At 36.2% G+C, this 19,458-nt stretch overlaps 1 long non-coding RNA gene across 1 annotated transcript in view; it reads right to left on the bottom strand.

Annotated features, from left to right (window-relative positions):
- Positions 1-5,383: 5,383 nt before the first annotated feature.
- LOC133251725 (uncharacterized) overlaps positions 5,384-19,458 on the bottom strand; it is a 171,401-nt gene continuing 157,326 nt past the window's right edge. Inside the window, exon 3 of the long non-coding RNA XR_009737759.1 lies at positions 5,384-8,695. This is a non-coding gene — a long non-coding RNA (uncharacterized LOC133251725). The remainder of the gene's footprint in view (positions 8,696-19,458) is intronic.

The following is a 19,458-nucleotide window of genomic DNA, read 5'->3' as shown; positions in this document are numbered from 1 at the left end:
ATAAATCTTGTAAGTATATTATTTATTCTTGTTGCTTTAGCCACTCAATCATTTCTGACTCTTTTGCAACCCCATGAACATAGCCCATCAGGCTCCTCTGTCCATGGGATTTCCCAGGCAGGAACACTGGAGTGGGCTGCCATTCCCTTCTCCAATATTATTTATGTGTTTGTTAGTCTTTCAGTTGTGTATTATTCTTTGAGACCCCATAGCCCACCAAGCTCCTCAGTCCATGGGATTTTCCAGGCAACAATACCGGAGTGGGTTGCCATGCCCTCCCTCAAGGAATCTTCCCAACCCAGGTATCAAACTTGGGTCTCCTGCATTGCAGGCAGATTCTTTACCATTTGAACTTCCTGAGAGTAATATTATTTCTATCTACAAATAATATATTAATTAGAGATCACCAAGTGTTTGACTAAATTATTTAATATAAGAAGTTAAGACAGATGAATCAGATAGATACATATTTAGAGAGCGGACCTGAGCAAACTCCCTTTGTCAGTATTGATTAAATGAATCAGACAATGGTTTCCACTTAATATTTGACAAATACCAGCAGGTCTTCTTAAAGACTCCCTTTAGGAATCTGCAAGTTAGGTAACAGAAATACATATAATTAACATCTTGGGAATTTGTCTACCCTATTTTCTACCATTGTGCTTCAAAAAGAGTCTTAATAGACTTCTTTGTAAAGCACACTGTAGATTTAGATTCATAGTCACAGAAAGTTAATAAGAACATCTAACAACTACTCAGCCTTTACTATGAGGAATGTGTCTTATTGTCCCCATTTTGCAGATGACAGAATGTGGGACTGGGAAGTTCTCTCACCCTTTTGTCTTCTTTATGTTTGGATTTCAACTAAATTATACTTCTACATACCAATAAGAAAGAAACTTTATAGAAAAATGGTCAAAGCATATGGATAGACAATTCCCAGGGAAACATCAAATATCTGAAAACCTGATCAACACTATTAATAATCAAGTAAATGGAAATTAAAATAATAATGTCATCATTTGCAGAAAATAGTAATTGACTAATCTGACTCGGCACTGGTGGAGACAAAAGATCACTTATAAGTTGTTGATGGCGGAGGTACTGTGGCAGGATGAATCAAACTCAGAAGTGAGCGTGACGGAGAACCATTAATCCTGTTTGTAGAAATATCTGTAAGAAATACTCACATGTGTACTCACGCATACGAAAAAAGAAACAAATGAGCACAACTTCATCACAAAAACATGAACAAATTGCTCAACAATGAGGGAACTATAAATAAAATTGGATCATATTGCTCCTATACTATGGAAACTCAAAAAGTAATTAAAAAGAACAAGATAAATCATATGAAAAGCACTCTAAGGCCCACTTTAAGAACAAAAAAAAACGAAGAGTAGTAAATAGATAAGGAAATTGCATTGTTACATAGGCAGAAAGAAATGGGATTCGCTGCTGAGACTGTAAAAGTAGGCTATCCCAGTCTTAATTCCATATAGTTCTGGGTTTGAAATAATTTATAAAGTGTTTCTGTACTGCTCATGTAATTAAAAACATTCAAATATGAAATTATTTGTGGGTTCTATACTTCTCTCAAGGACTTACAGGACCCAATTTTATACATAAAATTGTTTGTTTGACTTTGTATACCCCCCTATGTATATGTGTTTAAAAATGACTCAGTGAAATTAAAAATTTTCAAAAAAAAAAAAAATACAGTGAATCCCTCTGTATAGGAAAGAACTCACACTTAGAATCATAGAACTTTTGCATTTATTCTTCATACAAACTTAAGTCCTTGAAATCTGAACCTGTTTTCCTTACTCAAAATCATATCTTTCCTGCTTGACTTCTCATCTCCATAATCATTTCCCCTCTAACTCAACTTCCAGAGCTACTGTCAAAGGCAAAATAATTTGATAAAATTCACTTTGGAAAAGCACAACATTTTATACATTGATAGAGGTAGATGAAGATATTCAGTTAAACTGAGGCTATTAGACAAAAATATGTAATGACTAATACTTTTTTAACATAACTCACTAAACAGCTATACTAGAATCTAGAAAGAAAATTCAAGATTCAGCTACTTGTATTTAATCTTTTACATCTCAAAAATAATATTATCATCAAAAAAATGTTTGTAAAATGAAAAAAGCCAATTGTTTCAGAAGTTTTATTATAAGCTTATAATCAAAAATGGTCTGTAAGACTAAAAGAACATTTAAGATTTTTTCAGTGAAACATTCAGAATTTGTTAGCAGTTTGTTTCAATTATTGTCTGAATGTTCAGAGACAAATTAATTGTAATAAACAGAAACTATACATCTGTATTACTTTGGAAAAATCTATTAGAATCATTCATAAAACTGAATAAATACTTTAGCTAAAAATTGTTTTGGTTTGAAAAAATCGTATGTTGAATAATTAAGATAGATATATTATAGACTGATAAAATATAATGCATGGATGTATGCACACAATCAAAGAAACATAAAGATGCAAGTTCAAAAATTACATTAAATTCAACAAAAAATAAGCCAGTTGCACTCCTTTCTCTAACATATAATCAGAATTTTTAACAGAAAATAACCTGATAAATAATAAGTAAATTCCTGGCTTAGGAGCTAACATACACAAATAGTTTTGGTGGTGGAATATGAAATGTTTATTTAGAAAGTGACAGCTCATGAAAGAGAAAAAAAGAAAAAGAAAAGAGAAAGGGAAGACAAGGTAAGAAAATTATTTAGATTGAAGGTTACAGCAGCTGCGCAAATAAAGAAAATGGTGCGATCAACAGTTCACATCCCTTTGATGGATCATTGAAAAAGCTCTGTGTAAATAGTTTTGATGTTCAAGCTCCTGTAGAAAATAATACAGTAAAAAACATGCAAGCAAGAAGCTATAAAGCATAAAGAATCTTGCAGTCACTTTCCCCCCAGCAGACACAGGCCACTGAACAGCTGATTTATATATTTAAAAAATAACTCTCAGGAGTAATGATTTTTTAAAATGACAAAGAACTGCAAGCTTTGGTGGAAAACTTGGTAAAGGCTGTGAGGGCAATACGGTCTGTTGGCTTGTGGGTACTCAGCAAATGACACCACAATGGCCCCCACTTCAGCCTCAGTGCTAACTCCAGTCTCCAAATGGAGCAATTTCTCTCACCTTAAGATTTTTTAATAAAATAAAGTAACAAAGTTAATGGCCTGCCAGATGTTCACCACAGGGAGTTTGTTTCAAGGAAATTGAAGGAGGAACTTAATTTTGAATTTATGGGCACATCCCCCTCCCCTCCACACATTGCCATTTTTCCTTGTTTGTCCCACGTTGCTTTTCAGCTTTGTTGACTAATGCCAGAAGCGCCACATTGGGACTCTTTCAGTGCTATTCATCTCTGCATTAGACAAGATGTGTTTAACTTTTCCTCCCACCGCCCCCCCCCCCCGCCCCCGCCCCGCCTTTTTTTTTTCTCACCAGGGTACAGTTAGAGGTAGCAGAAAAATTATCCTAAAACTAACAACTGCTCTGACAATTTCTGATCAGCTCAACATAAAATTAATCAATGAAAATATCTCACAGCATAGTCAGGTATTCAAGTTGTAGCATTCTGTGAAACAAGGCAATTTTTCAGGTTCCATTATTAGAACCTATGAGTGAGTTAAGTTCACTTCTTAAGCATTTTTGAAAATGGAATCAAAACATTGCACTTGGGTGGTTTCCAAGACTATTTTAAGAGATAATGGTGGAGGAGTCAGATTTTTCAAAGTAGTCTGTGTGTAAAAAGTTGAAAACCTATATGTATTTGCTTTAGGAGGGAGTTGAAGCAAGAAGGAGAAGGGAGAAGCAGAGGGGAGTTGAGGACAACAACAAAAAAAGAAGCAATCCACTATTCCTCAAAGCATGGGCCTGTGTTTATGAATAATGTAAGGAGTGTGTTTAACATTCATTGACAAGTGAAATTCTCCACAAACTCTAGACTCAATCACTACTTTCTTCTTGAGTAGCACTCAGTCTTTGGAAGTACAAATAGAAATCACCTAAAATCTTGTTAAAAGTGTGAACTCCCAGACTGCACTCCTAGAGAACTTACATTTTAGAAAGTATCTCAGGAAACTTTTCTTTAGAAGGCGTAGGACCCACAACTTCCAAAATACTGCTTTAGATTCTTTTATGGAAAAAAAAAAAAAAACCAAGAATCTAAGATAGTTTAACCTAACAATGGTGGTAATTTCTCTTTTTATTGCTATCGACAAAAATCAAGCTAGCAATTTTTTTAAAATGAATATTATAATAAGTATTTTATAGTTAATTGAAAGAGATGATACAAACTTATTAAATATTTGCTGAATGTACAAATAAAGAATAAATAAGCAAGCAGATCTACCCAACACATACTCTCTAGATACTCAAAACTTCTAAGCTGGAATAAGAATCCTATATACAACTGACTAACTTTCTTGACAATGTACAATTTAAAATCAATTCTTGTGTTATTTAAGCCAAAGTAAATAATCAAAGACTTTGACTGTGTGGATCACAATAAACTGTGGAAAATTCTGAAAGAGATGGGAATACCAGACCACCTGACCTGCCTCTTGAGAAACCGATATGCAGGTCAGTAAGCAACAGTTAGAACTGGACATGGAACAACAGACTGGTTCCAAATAGGAAAAGGAGTTCGTCAAGGCTGTATATTGTCACCCTGCTTATTTAACTTCTATGCAGAGTACATCATGAGAAACGCTGGGCTGGAAGAAGCACAAACTGGAATCAAGATTGCCGGGAGAAATATCAATAACCTCAGATATGCAGATGACACTATCCTTATGGCAGAAAGTGAAGAGGAACTAAAAAGCCTCTTGATGAAAGTGAAAGAGGAGAGTGAAAAAGTTGGCTTAAAGCTCAACATTCAGAAAACGAAGATCATGGCATCTGGTCCCATCACTTCATGGCAAATACATGGGGAAACAGTGGAAACAGCGTCAGACTTTATTTTTGGGGGCTCCAAAATCACAGCAGATGGTGATTGCAGCCATGAAATTAAAAGACGCTTACTCCTTGGAAGGAAAGTTATGACCAACCTAGATAGCATATTCAAAAGCAGAGACATTACTTGGCCAACAAAGTTTCATCTAGTCAAGGCTATGGTTTTTCCTGTGGTCATGTATGGATTTGAGAGTTGGACTGTGAAGAAAGCTGAGCACTGAAGAATTGATGTTTTGAACTGTGGTGCTGGGGAAGACTCTTGAGAGTCCCTTGGACTACAAGGAGATCCAACCAGTCCATTCTGAAGGAGATTGGTCCTGGGTATTCTTTGGAAGGAATGATGCTAAAGCTGAAACTCCTGTACTTTGGCCACCTCATGAGAAGAGTTGACTCATTGGAAAAGACTCTGATGCTGGGAGGGATTGGGAGCAGGAGGAGAAGGGGACGACAGAGGATGAGATGGCTGGATGGCATCACTGACTCGATGGACGTGAGTCTGAATGAACTCTGGGAGTTGGTGATGGACAGGGAGGCCTGGCGTGCTGTGATTCATGGGGTTGCAAAGAGTCAGACACGACTGACTGACGAACTGAACTGAACTGATGGTTTCCTTGGAGTCACAAAGGCAAAAAAAACCTATTAAATCACAATAATACAGAAATGTGTGTGGTAATGAAGGAAAGGGTACAAGGTTGATACAGCAGTAAAGAGAAAAGCCAACTGTCCAACTATGAGATGTCCTAGGAAGGTATTTTAAAATGCACAATATCACATAGGTTTCTCCTCTGAAGACTACCATATGATGCTAATAGCAGCCATGAATTAATACAGGTGACCACATATGAACCACTAACCCTGTGACAGGTCTTTAGTATTATATCCACAACATATCTTTTCACCTTTCTAGCAACCCTATGAACTTAGTATTATGATTCTCCCCATTTTTACAGTGAAGCTAAGGTTTAGAAAAATTAAGTAAACTACCAAGTGTTCCAGCTAGTTAATAATGGATTCAGAACTTAAGCTAGACCTGTCTGTCTTGACACCAAAGCTGCACATCACTTTGTGAGCAAGTCCTCTGAGAATCGTGGAGAGTGCAAAGCTGTTTGCATTTAACCTGACAAAATTTGGCTTTATCACTTAAATTCCTGTGAATTGTTTTTACTCAAAAACAACAACAGAAATAAATGTTTATTGTAATGCTAAAGCTTTGAAAACTTCTCAAAAAAAAAAAAAAAGTTTCACACTTTCCATGAAGATGCTGACATTTATCCTCTGGCTTTATTTTCCTCTGTGACACATCTATAGTTTGAGAATGTCAGCTAAGTGATATATGAGAATTACAAAACCACATACTATAAAAGAAAATGAAGTTTTCAATAAAGATGAGAAATTCAAAACAAGAAAATAAAGGTAGAAAACATTTGAAATCATGAATAAATAAAGATAGGACAGTAATGTCTTATTTGTGGCTCTGGCAATCACATTTTTATTTTTCTATAGGATGGTTATATATATCTGCATAAAGTTTTCAAACTGCATGCATATATTTCTACCTAGAAGAGTTAGAATCTCTGTAAGCAAAATAGTCTACTGGAATGATTACTTTCCCACTTTTCCGGACCACTTAAATGAGTCTAGGGGATACTGCAGGTATAAGGCATCTATTTAAACTTCATGTTCTCAATATGCAGATAAGAAAGTATAAATATATGTCCTTTAGGATCTTCATAATTTGTGAACATGCCAAGCAGTTATTGCAAGCATTTGCCTGAGACTTACTAAAAATGCAAAAGAGAATTTAAGTATAAGATATATTAAATCTCAAGTCAGTAAGGGTTGGTTTGAAAACTTTAAAAAGAAATCACTTTGCATAATATAAAACTTCTGGGAAAGTCTGCCTCAGCAGATTACACTACTTCAGCAATATTTTCTGAACAACTAAAAGTGAAGCCAGAGAAAAGCTTGCTCTCATTCTTGTGTGTGTGCGTGTGTGTGTGTGTGTGGGTGTGGGTGTGTGTTTAATTAGTGCCTTGGTTTCAATAAATTCATATAAATTTCGAACTCAGACTCATTTAGAAAGTGGATTTTTACTATAATTTTTATTCACTGAGCTTTAATTTTTAAAATATATTAAATGCAATTTTTTTCCTGAATTTCTTGGTCCAGTCAACTTTAGTTTTCCCACACACTCTAATTTTCGGTAATGTAAAATCTGTGGTTGGCCATGGATCACAGTGCAGAAAACAGATGCCAAGATGACACAGGCCACTGAGTAGATGTGGAACAGATTTGGACCCAGGATTTTTAAAATGCAATTGACTACATGATTCACAGCATCCAGGATATAATAATAAAGCATTGACAGTCAAGACATTCTTGATTTCTCATCTCAGGCTCAAAGTGTCTGGAGTCATCTCTGACATCTCCCTACTTCAGGCCCCATATTTAATAATCAAGTCCTAAAGTTCTACTGTCATGGATCTTTTAAATCAATTTATTCCTCTCTATTCTCTTCACCAGCGCCATATTTCAGACTTGCATTATCACAATCTGTTCTGTCACAATACAGACTTCACGCTAATCAATCCTGAAAATGCCATCAGGTTAATCTTCATAAAATGTAATTCTGGGCATGTCATTCACCTACTCCAGAATTTTCAGCAGCTCGCCAATGCTTAAAGTCTATACTTCTTAGCTCAAAATTCAAACTGTCTCCTCTATTATAATAATTGCTTGATATTTAGCTTCATCTTAGGTACTGGAACCAGTTTTTCCTTTGTACATAGTAAGTAACTGGCACAGAAATTTACACACAGAAGCATGTATTCATTCTTACACATTCCATTATGACTCATATATCTACCTTTCTCAATTCCATCTAACATTTAATTATAGGAATATGCTCTCTTATTTTTAATTTCCTCTGGACGATAATAGTCATTACTTCAAAAATGTTTCTATTATAGTTTTTCAGAGTCAAGTATCAGAGATAGTTTCTCAAAAAGAGTATCACTGTTTTTCTATATGATCAGTATGAGACAAAGAGGAAAAGACATTCCATTACTTAGCCACGGAGCATAAAATACTTGCGATCGGACGTTGACCCTAATCTTCAGTCCTCCTCAACCTACACTTACTGCCTTCTTCAGTGTCTCAGCAACTTTGCATGAGTCCAGCAAATGTGTTCACTAAGTTCTGAATGTCCAGCCATGGAGAAACCAGGTCAGAGGGGAAAGTACCAAGTGACGCTGTCCAATGCCATATTTGTCTGAACTAGTCCCACTCTTTTGCTCTGAGTTAGATTATATTGCTGCATTAACAGTCCCCCTGCTCTGGGGTTGTTTATCAGTGTCGTCTCTCTCTGCACAGAGAATGATTACAGGTGAATCTCCACATGGATAATTTGGATGGGAGATCACTTATCAGACCACTTGTGTTCAATTCAGAACTAAAAATACCATTGAGGCCCGTAAACGTTAAATAGCACTAAGAATAATAATAACTAACCTCTTCTTAGTAGATGTGCTCCTGAGTACACACACTTGATTTTTTTCCAATTACAATTCAAGAACATTTCAGTTCCCTTTATTCAGGACCATTATTCAGGCTGTTCTGGAAATGTTTTATTCAACTTGCACATCTCTTCTCCACAATCGTTGATTTAGAATTCAGCTCTCTGATAATGAGTGGAAATTGGGGTCTGAAAGAGAAAAACACCATTTTCTTAAATGATGAATGCTGCAGGCACACATTGTCTTCACCTTAAAAAAAAAAATAATGAAACCCTGAAACACTTTCCTAACTGCTAAAATGCTTGACCTTTGAAAACAAAGAAAAAAAGAGCAAATTACAACTACATATTTAAAATATCCAAGATCGCATCCCTGACATTACAGCATAATGACAAGAATAACATCAAAACCTGGTCTGAAAGGATTTCAGTGGTATTCTCTAGGCAAATGTGTGACCTGATGAGGCAGGCATTGTGGGAGTAAGTAAAAAACAGACTTTGTCTTTCTGTGGTGGTGGTTGCTGTTATTGTTGTTGCCCTTGATAATAAAAAGGCCTGATCTCTTCAGGAAGGCTGTGCTCAATCCTTTCCCTGGGCTGTACTTCGCTCTCCTATTCAACCTAAGGACACTGGGCAGCCTCTTCAGCTCTGTAATGAAATCTGAGCAAAAAAGCTTTTAAAATAAATCAGTCCTGTTTAAACCACAGCTCAGAGAATTGGGACAACTCATTGTGAGACTTCTCTGTTTTTAGCTGTGGAGCAAGCTGTTTTGTTTTGACTCTCTCATAAACCCAGGTCTAACACACATTTACTTGGCCATTCTTGGAAAAAAGAAATCAAAAGAGCCAGTCCTGGAGCGTCTGAGTACTGGTAAGTTCAGGGAGCTTTCAGCGTCCAGGGGAGGCAGCAGAGAACTCCATCTGAATGACTGCTTCTTAATGGAGGGATGGAAGGATATGACGGACGCAGAGGCCATGTCGGACAAGCGTCTCAGGGGGGAAATCTGCCAACCGGACAACGCCTCGCCCAGGAATAAGGATGCAGTTAGAACTACCTTATTTTCAAATGGCCACCATGACAAGGGCTGTTAAGTATTAAACAGATGTCTGCTATCCGTGATTGCATTTGGATCTCACAACTTAGCGGTGTCAGTAGAACTAATGACTGAGACAGATAAAGTGGCTTACTTCCTGCATGGATTAAGATTCGGTATGAAAGCCAAAATAAAGTGCTGCACACCTGCCACATTTGAGAAAACACAGCCATAATTCCTAAGATGCTTATCTAAACTTTCTGGTCTTATATTCTCAAATGGATCAGCTGAAAAGATTTCAGATATTTGTAAGTTAGACAAAAATCACAAAAACTTCTTTGGGCATCGGTTTCAAATCTCTTACTCAGGCTAGCTTCAAAATTACACTTAATATGGCACCAGCATGTGTGATCCAATAAGATTACTGACATATATTAATTACTGTAAAATGAAACAAAACACTGACTTAGACTGAATAAAACAATAGTTTAAAAAAAAACCTAGTTCCAGTTCTATTCAACATGTCTTGCTTTTCATTATACAGTGTAAACTGATAAATAGACATTAGTCCATATTATCAAAAATGTATTCTATGAGTGGAAATTGCATCTTTAGAAAAACACAAATATATAGTTAATTGCCATAAGTATATAAAATAATTGGAGTGATAAAAAATTTTAATTAAAAATTATGCTTTCAAAAACTGAAAGTAATATTGGGACACACTCAGAATAATGGAGGAATTTCCACAAAAGACAAAGACTTTTGGGGAAAAGAGAATATTTTAAGGAATATGAAAATAGATATAATAAAATAACTATCAGAGATAGGTTAGGAGTTCATATTGCCTGAAACAAATGGTACTTAAAGAGAATGTAGCTCATTAAAATGCAAAGGACATGAAGACAGCAACAAGGTAAGCTCCTTGACATCTCTCCTGGCAAGATATTTTTAGATCTGACTCTGAAGTCAATCCAACCAATGCAAAAATAAGCAAATGAGACTATATCAAACTAAAATATTTCTGCATAGTAAAGGAAATTATGAAAAAAATTAAAAGGCAACCTATTAAATGGGAAAAGATATTTATAAACCAGGTATCTATTAAAACATTAATACTCAATATATATAAAGAACTCAACTCAACAATCAAAAAAATCAAACAACTAAATTTAAAAAATGGACAAAGGATCTTAGTAGATATCTTCAAAAGAAGACTTACAGATGGCTAACAGGCACATGAAAAGATGCTCCATATTACTCATCATGAGGAAAATGCAAATCAAAACCACAATGAGATATTACCTCACACTTGATAATAGTTCTGATGGCTATTATCAAGAGAACAGGAAATAATATGTGTTGCTGGGGTTACAGAGTAAAGGGAAACCACATGCATTACTGGAGGTGATGTAAACTCTTTCAGCTTGTGTGGAAGCTCCTCAAAATATGAGGAATTTGGAGGTTCCTCAAAAAAATTAAAAGTGACTATCACATGATCTAGCAAATCCTCTCCTATGTACTTACTGAAAAAAAAAAAAAAAACAACAGTAATTTGAAAAGACACTGTTATTTATAATTGCCAAGATACGGAAACAACCTAAGTGTTCATGTGTCCATTGATAAGTAGATGAATGGATAAAGATGATGTGTTTTATATATATACAACATCTTATATATAACATCTTCAGTAACATGGATTGACATAGAATGTATTGTGCTAAGTGAAATAAGTGAAACAAGTCAGGCAGAGAAAAAAATATACCATAAGAGTTCATTTATATTCAGAATCTAAAAGTCAAAAAAAATGAACAAACATAACCAAAACAGAAATAGACTAAAAGTCACTGAGAATAGAAAGGCAAACAGGTTGCTGCCAGAAAAGACAGGGTGGAGGGGGTGAGTGAAATAGGCGGAGATTAAGAGGTACGAATTTCCAATCACAAAATAAACAAGTCACAAGGATAAAACGTACATTCACAATCATCGTTTTGTAATATATTGAAATATTGAATTACTGTGTTTACACTTGGAACTAACAGGGAGATATATATATATTACTTGAAATATATAGGAAGTGAGAAAATTTATCAAAATGCTAATGATCATTATCTCTGGGGGTGGGGATTAAGGCTGATCGTTTATTTTTACTTATGGTTATATGTTATTGATATTTCTCCCGTCAATCTTGATTCCAGCTTATGCTTCAACCAGCCCAGCATTCCACATGACGTACTCTGCATATAAGTTAAACAACCAGGGTGACAATATACAGCCTTGATGTACACGTTTCTGAGGCTGTATATTGTCACCCTGGTTGCTTAACTTATATGCAGATTACATCATGAGAAATGCCGGTGATCCAAATCACTGCCAGTGACCCAAAATCACTGCAGATGGTGACTGTAGCCATAAGATTAAAAGGCACTTGCTCCTTGAAAGAAAAGTCATAACCGACCTAGATAGCATACTAAAAAGCAGAGACATTACTTTGCCAACAAAGGTCCGTCTAGTCAAAGCTATGGTTTTTCCAGTAGTCATGTATGGACGTGAGAGTTGGACTATAAAGAAAGCTGAGTGCCAAAGAATTGATGTTTTTGAACTGTGGTGTTGGAGAAGACTCTTGAGAGTCCCTTGGACTGAAAGGAGATCCAATCAGTCCATCCTAAAGGAAATCAGTCCTGCGTATTCATTGGTAGGACTGATGCTGAAGCTGAAACTCCAATACTTTGGCCATCTGATGTGAAGAGCTGTCTCTTTAGAAAACACCTGATGCTTGGAGAGATTGAAGGCAGGAGAAGGGAATGACAGAAGATGAGGTGGTTGGATGGCATCACCGACTTGATGGACATGAGTTTGAGCAAGCTCCGGGAGTTGGTCAAGTACAGGGAAGCTGGTGTGCTGCAGTCCATGGGGTCTCAAAGAGTCAGACATGACTGAGTGACTGAAGTGAGCTTAACTGATGCTTTTATGTATTTCTGGTTGACTACAATTAACATGTATTGCTTGTAAAATCAGAAATAAAACAATAGATCTCATGGGAAATGAAAAGAAAAAAGAAATGGTTGACTGTTTACAACAAACTTTGAAATTATATTCTTGAATTTGCATTAAAATCAAGTATATTTTTAAGTTTATATTTTCCCCATTTTTAGTATATGTGCTTTTGGGAGACATGGGAATATAATGACATCAAGCACTTTTATAATGCAATCTAGTCATTCTATGACATATAGGTGTATGAAACCATCACGTTGCACACATTAAATATATACAATTTTATTTGTCAATTATACCCAAATAAAGGTTGGAGACAAAATAAATACTGCCAAAAAGATATATGTATCTCTATGTTTATTGTAATATTATCTACAACAGCCAGGATATAGAAACAACCTAAGTGGCCTTTCATGGATGAATGGATAATAAAGATGTACATACACACACGGTGGAATATTAGTCAGCCATGAAAATGAATGAAAGCTCAGCGTATGTGGCAACATGGGTAGATATCGAGGGTATCATGCTAAGCAAAAAATGTCAGTCAGAAAAAAACAAATACCATTCCTTATGATTTCATTTATATGTGGAATCTAAAAGAAAGAGAGAGAGAAAAAGAGAATAGTGAACAAATAAAACAAAATGCATAGATACAAAGGACAGAATGGTAGTTGCCAGAGGGAGAAGGATTGAGGAGTAGGTGAAATGGGTAAAAGTGATCTAGAGGTATAAACTTCTCATTATAAAATGAACAAGTTTTGAGGATGCAATGCACAGTATGGCAACTACTATCAATAACACTGTATTGCAAATGTGAAGGCTGCTAAGAAAGTAAATCTTAAAAGTTATCACAAAAGAAAGTTGCAATTTTTTATGGTAATAGATGGTAACTAGACTTATAATGGTTATAATTTGTATACAAATGCTGAATTATTAAGCTATACACTTGAAGCTAATGTAATAGTGTAATGTTAACTACACTTTAGACTCATAAACATAGAAAACAAAGGCATTCGCTCTCTAAGATATATGGTGGAAAATTTTTTTAAATAATTCTTTAAAATATTTTCCCACAATGATATAATATCTGTGGGATGCCCCAAAAGAAGTTATTACAGGGAAGTTCATAGCGATACAGATCACCTAGAAGAACTAGAAGTAGAAGAACAAACAAAAGTTAAAGTTAGCAGAAGGAAGGAAATAATAAAAATCAGAGAGGAAATAGAGATTTAACAACAATAGAAAAAAAAATCAATAAAACCAAGAAATACTTCTTTGAAATGGTAAACAAAATTGTCAAACCTCTGGTTAGGCTCACCAATAAAGAAAAAAAGATTACCCAAATGAAATGAAAAAGAGAAACATCAACTCTTACCACAGATATACAGAAAACCATAAGAGAATACTATCAACAATTATATGCCAGCAAATTAGACAATCTCGAGAAATGGACAACTTTCCAGAAACACTTGTTATTTAGTCACTAAGTTGTGTCCAACTCTTTTGCTACGCCATGGACTGTTGCCCACCAGGCTCCTCTGTCCACAGGATTCCTGGCCCATGAAAACTGAGTCAAGAAGAAGTCAATAATGTGAACAGACTGATCACTTCCGCAGCTGCTAAGTCGCTTCAGTTGTGTCTGACTCTGTGTGACTCCATAGATGGCAGCCCACTAGGCTCCCCCATCCCTGGGATTCTCCAGGCAAGAACACTGGAGTGGGTTGCCATTTCCTTCCCCAATGCATGAAAGTGAAAAGTGAAAGTGAAGTCGCTCAGTCATGTCCGACCCTCAGCGACCCCATGGACTGCAGCCCACCAGGCTCCTCCGTCCATGGGATTCGACAGGCAAGAGTACTGGAGTGGGGTGCCATTGCCTTCTCCAGACTGATCACTAGAAACTAAATAGAATATATAATTTAAAAAAAAAAAAACAAAAACTCCATACAAACAGAAGTCCAGGACCCAGATGGCTTCACAGGAAAATTCTACCAAACAAACAAAAGAAAATTTTTACTGATCCTTCTCAAACTCTTCCAAATGATTGAAGAGGAAGGAACACTCCTAAAGACATTCTATAAAGCCACCATCACCCTGATACCAAAACCAGACAAAGACTCCATCAAAAAACAAAATTTCAGGCCAATACCTTTGATGAATATAGATGCAAAAATTCTCAACAAAATATTAGCAAACTGAATCCAACCACACTCAAAAAGGATCATACACCATGAAAGATTCATCCCAAGTTCACAAGGATGGTTCAAAGTACACAAATCAATCATTGTGATATATCACAACAAAGGAAAAGACTAAACCATATGATCATCCTCAACAGATGCAGAAAAAGCACTGACAAAAATCAACATCCATTTGTTCCAAAGTGGATACAGAGGGAATATATCTCAACATAATAACAGCTGTTTATGGCAAAACCACAACCAATACAATTGTTTTGATGAAAAACTGAAAGCCTTCCCACTGAAATCTGAAACAAAAACAAGGATGCCGACTCTCACCACTTGTCTTCAACACAGTATTCTAAGTCCTAGCCACAGCAATCAGACAAGAAAAAGAATTAAAATGTATCCAAACAGGAAGGGAAGAGGTAAAGTTGCCATTATATGCACATGATGTGATAACTATACACAGAAAACTCCAAAGACTCCACACAAAACTAGTAGACATGATAAATAAATTTAGCAAGGTAGCAGGATACAAGATTAACACACAGAAATTGGTGTATTAATTGCTTTACACTAATAATGAAATATCAGAAAAGGAAAGTAAAAAGTAATAACTTTTAAAATTACAAACAAATAAACAAAATGCTTAGTAATAAACCTGACAAAGGAGGTGAAATATATATGCTGAAAACTATAATACATTAATAAAGTAAATTAAAGATAATTTAAGGAAATGGAAAGATAACCCATACTCTTTCATTAGAAGAATTAATATTGCTAATATGGTCATAGTACCCAAAGCAATATACAAATTTAATGTGATTTCTATCAAATTACCCATGACATTTGCCATAGAATTAGAACAAATAATACTAACATCTATATGGAATCATAAAAGACTCAACTGCCAAAGCAATTCCGAGGAAAAAGAACAAAGCAGGACATGTAACCCTTCCAGAATTCAGACAATACTACAAAACGAAAGTAACCAAAGCAGTGTGGTACTGGCACAAAAACACACATATGGATCAGTGGAACAGAAGAGAGAGCCCAGAAATAAACCAGTGCCTGCCTGCCTGCCTGCTAAGTTGCCTCCATCGTATTCAACTCTTTACAACCCTCTGTCCATGGGACTCTCCAGGCAAGAATACTGGAGTGGGTTTCCACCTTCTCCTCCAGGGAATCTTCCTGACTCAAGGAAAGAACCTGCACCTTTGCAACTCCTCATTGCAGGGGGATTCTTCACTGCTGAGTCAACAGGGAAGCCCCATAATGTGCTAAGTTGCTTCAGTCATGTCCAACTGTTTGTGACCCTATGGACTATAACTTGCCAGGATCCTCTGGCCATGGGATTCTCCAAGCAAGAATACTAGAGTAGGTTGCCATTTCCTTCTCCAATACACCTATGGTCAATTAATCTTCAACAAAGGAGGCAAGAATATAAAATGGGGAAAAGACTGTCTTTTCAACACATAATGCTGGGAAAGTTGGACAGCTGCAAGTAAATCAATAAAGTTAGAATACGCATTAAACTCAAAATGGCTTAAAGAATTGAAGATAAGACACCATAAAACTTCTAGATGAGAACATGGTCAAAACATTCGCTGACATAAATCATACCAATGGTTTCTTAGGTCAGTCTCCCAAGGAAATAGAAACAAAAACAAAAATCAGAAAATGAGACCTAATCAAGATTATAAGCTTTTGTATAGCAAAGCAAAGGAAATTCTAAACAAAATGAAAGGAAAACCTTCAAGATGGGAGAAAATATTTGCAATCGTTGTGACCAAAAAGGGCTTAATTTTCAAAATGTGCAAACAGCTCAAACAACAACAAAAAGAGAACCCAATAAAAAACTGGGCAGAAGATGTAAATAAACATCTTCTCCAAATATACACATGGCCAATAGGCACATAAAAAGATGCTCAATATCCCTAGTTATTCAGTTCAGTTCAGTTCAGTTCAGTTGCTCAGTCATGTCTGACTCTTTGCAACCCCATGAACTGCAGCATGCAGGACTCCCTGACCATCACCAACTCCTGGAGTTCACTCAAAATCATGTCCATCAAGTCGGTAATGCCATTCATCCCCTCTGCTGTCCCCTTCTCCTCCTGCCCCCAGTCCCTCCCAGCATCAGAGTCTTTTCCAATGAGTCAACTCTTCACGTGAGGTGGCCAAAGTATTGGAGTTTCAGCTTCAACATCAGTCCTTCCAATGAACACCCAGGACTGATCTCCTTTAGGATGGACTGGTTGGATCTCCTTGCAGTCCAAGGGACTCTCAAGAGTCTTCTCCAACACCACAGTTCAAAAGCATCAATTCTTCAGTGCTCAGCTTTCTTTACAGTCCAACTCTCACATCCATACATGAACACTGAAAAAACCATAGCCTTGACTAGACAGACCTTTGTTGGCAAAGTAATATCTCTGCTTTTCAATATGCTGTCTGGGTTGGTCATAACTTTTCATCCAAGGAGTAAGCGTCTTTTAATTTCATGGCTGCAATCACCATTTGCAGTGATTTTGGAGCCCAAAAAAATAAAGTCTGACACTGTTTCCACTGTTTCCCCATCTATTTCCCATGAAGTGATGGGACCAGATGCCATGATCTTTGTTTTCTGAATGTTGAGCTTTAAGCCAACTTTTTCACTCTCCTTTTTCACTTTCATCAAGAGGCTTTTGAGTTCCTCTTCACTTTCTGCCATAAGGGTGGTGTCATCTGCATATCTGAGGTTATTGATATTTCTCCCGGCAATCTTGATGCCAGCTTGTGTTTCTTCCAGCCCAGCATTTCTCATGATGTACTCTGCATATAAGTTAAATAAGCAGGGTGACAATATACAGCCTTGACGTACTCCTTTTCCTATTTGGAACCACTAATTATTAGAGAAATGCAAATCAAAACTATAGGTGAGGTACCACTTTACACCAATGAGGATGGCCAGAATATAAAAGTCTACAAGTAACCAATGCTGGAGAGAGTGTGGTGACAAGGAAACTCTCTTACACTGTTGGTGGGAATGTAAGTTGGTACAGCCAATATGGAAAACAGTATTGAGATTCCCAGAAAACTAAAAACAGAATTACTGTATTATATAGGAATCCCATTCCTGAGCATATATCTGGACAAAACTGTAGTTCAAAAAGATACATGCACCCCTATGTTCACAGAAGTACTATTCATTATGGCCAAGACATAGAAACAACCTAAATGTTTATTGACAAATGAATGAATAAAGATGATGTAGTACATACACAGAGTAGAATACCACTCAACCATAAAAAAGAACAAAAGAAAGTCACTTGCAAAATAGATGGAACTAGAGATTATCATACTAAGTACAGTAAATCAGAAAGAAAAATAAGTACCATATTATATCACTTATATGGGGAATCTAAAACATGACACAGATGAGCTTATATATGAAGCAGAAACAGACTCACAGACATTGAAAACAGACTTGTGGTTTCCAAGTCATTTGGCATACAAACTATTATATATAGAATGGATACAATATTTACAAACTATTACATATAGAATGGATGGACAACAAGTCCTACTATATAGCACAGGGAACTACATTCAATATCCAAGGATAAACCGTAATGGAAAATAAGAAAAAAGAAAAAAATACACACACACATGTATATCTGAGTCACTTTCTGTACAGAAGAAATTATCACAACACTGTAAATAAACTATACTTTCAGTGAAAAAACGAATTTGTTGTTGTTGTCATTCAGTCGCCAAGTCGTGTATGACTCTTTGCCATCCAACCATCTCGTCCTCTGCCACCCTTTTCTCCTTCTGCCCTCAATCTTTCCCAGCATCAGGGTCTTTTCAAATGAGTCAGTTCTTCACATCACGTGGCCAAAGTATTGGAGCTTCAGCTTCACCATCAGTCCTTCCAAAAAGCATTCAGGACTGATCCCCTTTAAGAGTCACTGGTTGGATCTCCTTGCAGTCCAAGGGACTCTCAAGAGTCTTCTCTAGCACCACAGTTAGAAAACATCAATTCTTGGGTGCTCAGCCTTCTTTACTGTCCAGCTCTCACATCCATACATGACTACTAGAAAGATCACAGCCTTGACTATACGGACCTTTGTCAGCAAAGTGATGTCTTTGCTTTTTAACACATTGTCTAGTTTTGTCGTAGCTTTCCTGCCAAGAAGCCACTGTCTTCTGATTCCATGGCTGCAGTCACTACCCATTGTGACTTTAAAGCCCAAGAAGAGGAAATCTGTCACTGTTTCCATGTTTCCCCTTCTATTTTCCATGAAGTGATGGGACCAGGGGCCATCATCTTAGTTTTTTAATATTGAGTTTAAAGATTCAAATTATCAATGCAAAAAAAAAAAAAAAAGCATTTTCTTCATATGCTTCCCTGAATACTTCAGGCAATCACGTCAAGGATTAAGACTAATGTAAGAGAAACCTGAAGCCCTCTCCCATTTTACCCCTAAAAACTGATAATTCCAAAAATCACTTTTAAAAAAAAATTTCTAAACATCTTACTAATATCCATAACTTATTTTTATTGCAAATACATTGGCAAAACCTTTTATTGGACCATAGCTACACCTATAGTTTAAAATTCATGCTATTTGGATAAACACTGGGGCCTAATAAATATCTGCATATACCCATTGACTATGCCAAAGCCTTTGACTGTGTGGATCACAACAAACTGTGGAAAATTCTTAAAGAGATGGGATTACCAGATCACCTGACCTGCC

The sequence above is a fragment of the Bos javanicus genome, chromosome 7 (assembly GCF_032452875.1).
Source record: "Bos javanicus breed banteng chromosome 7, ARS-OSU_banteng_1.0, whole genome shotgun sequence".
Classification (NCBI taxonomy): Eukaryota; Metazoa; Chordata; class Mammalia; order Artiodactyla; family Bovidae; genus Bos; species Bos javanicus.
Note: the sequence above shows the minus strand (reverse complement) of the source record. Positions and strands in the feature narration are given on the sequence as shown.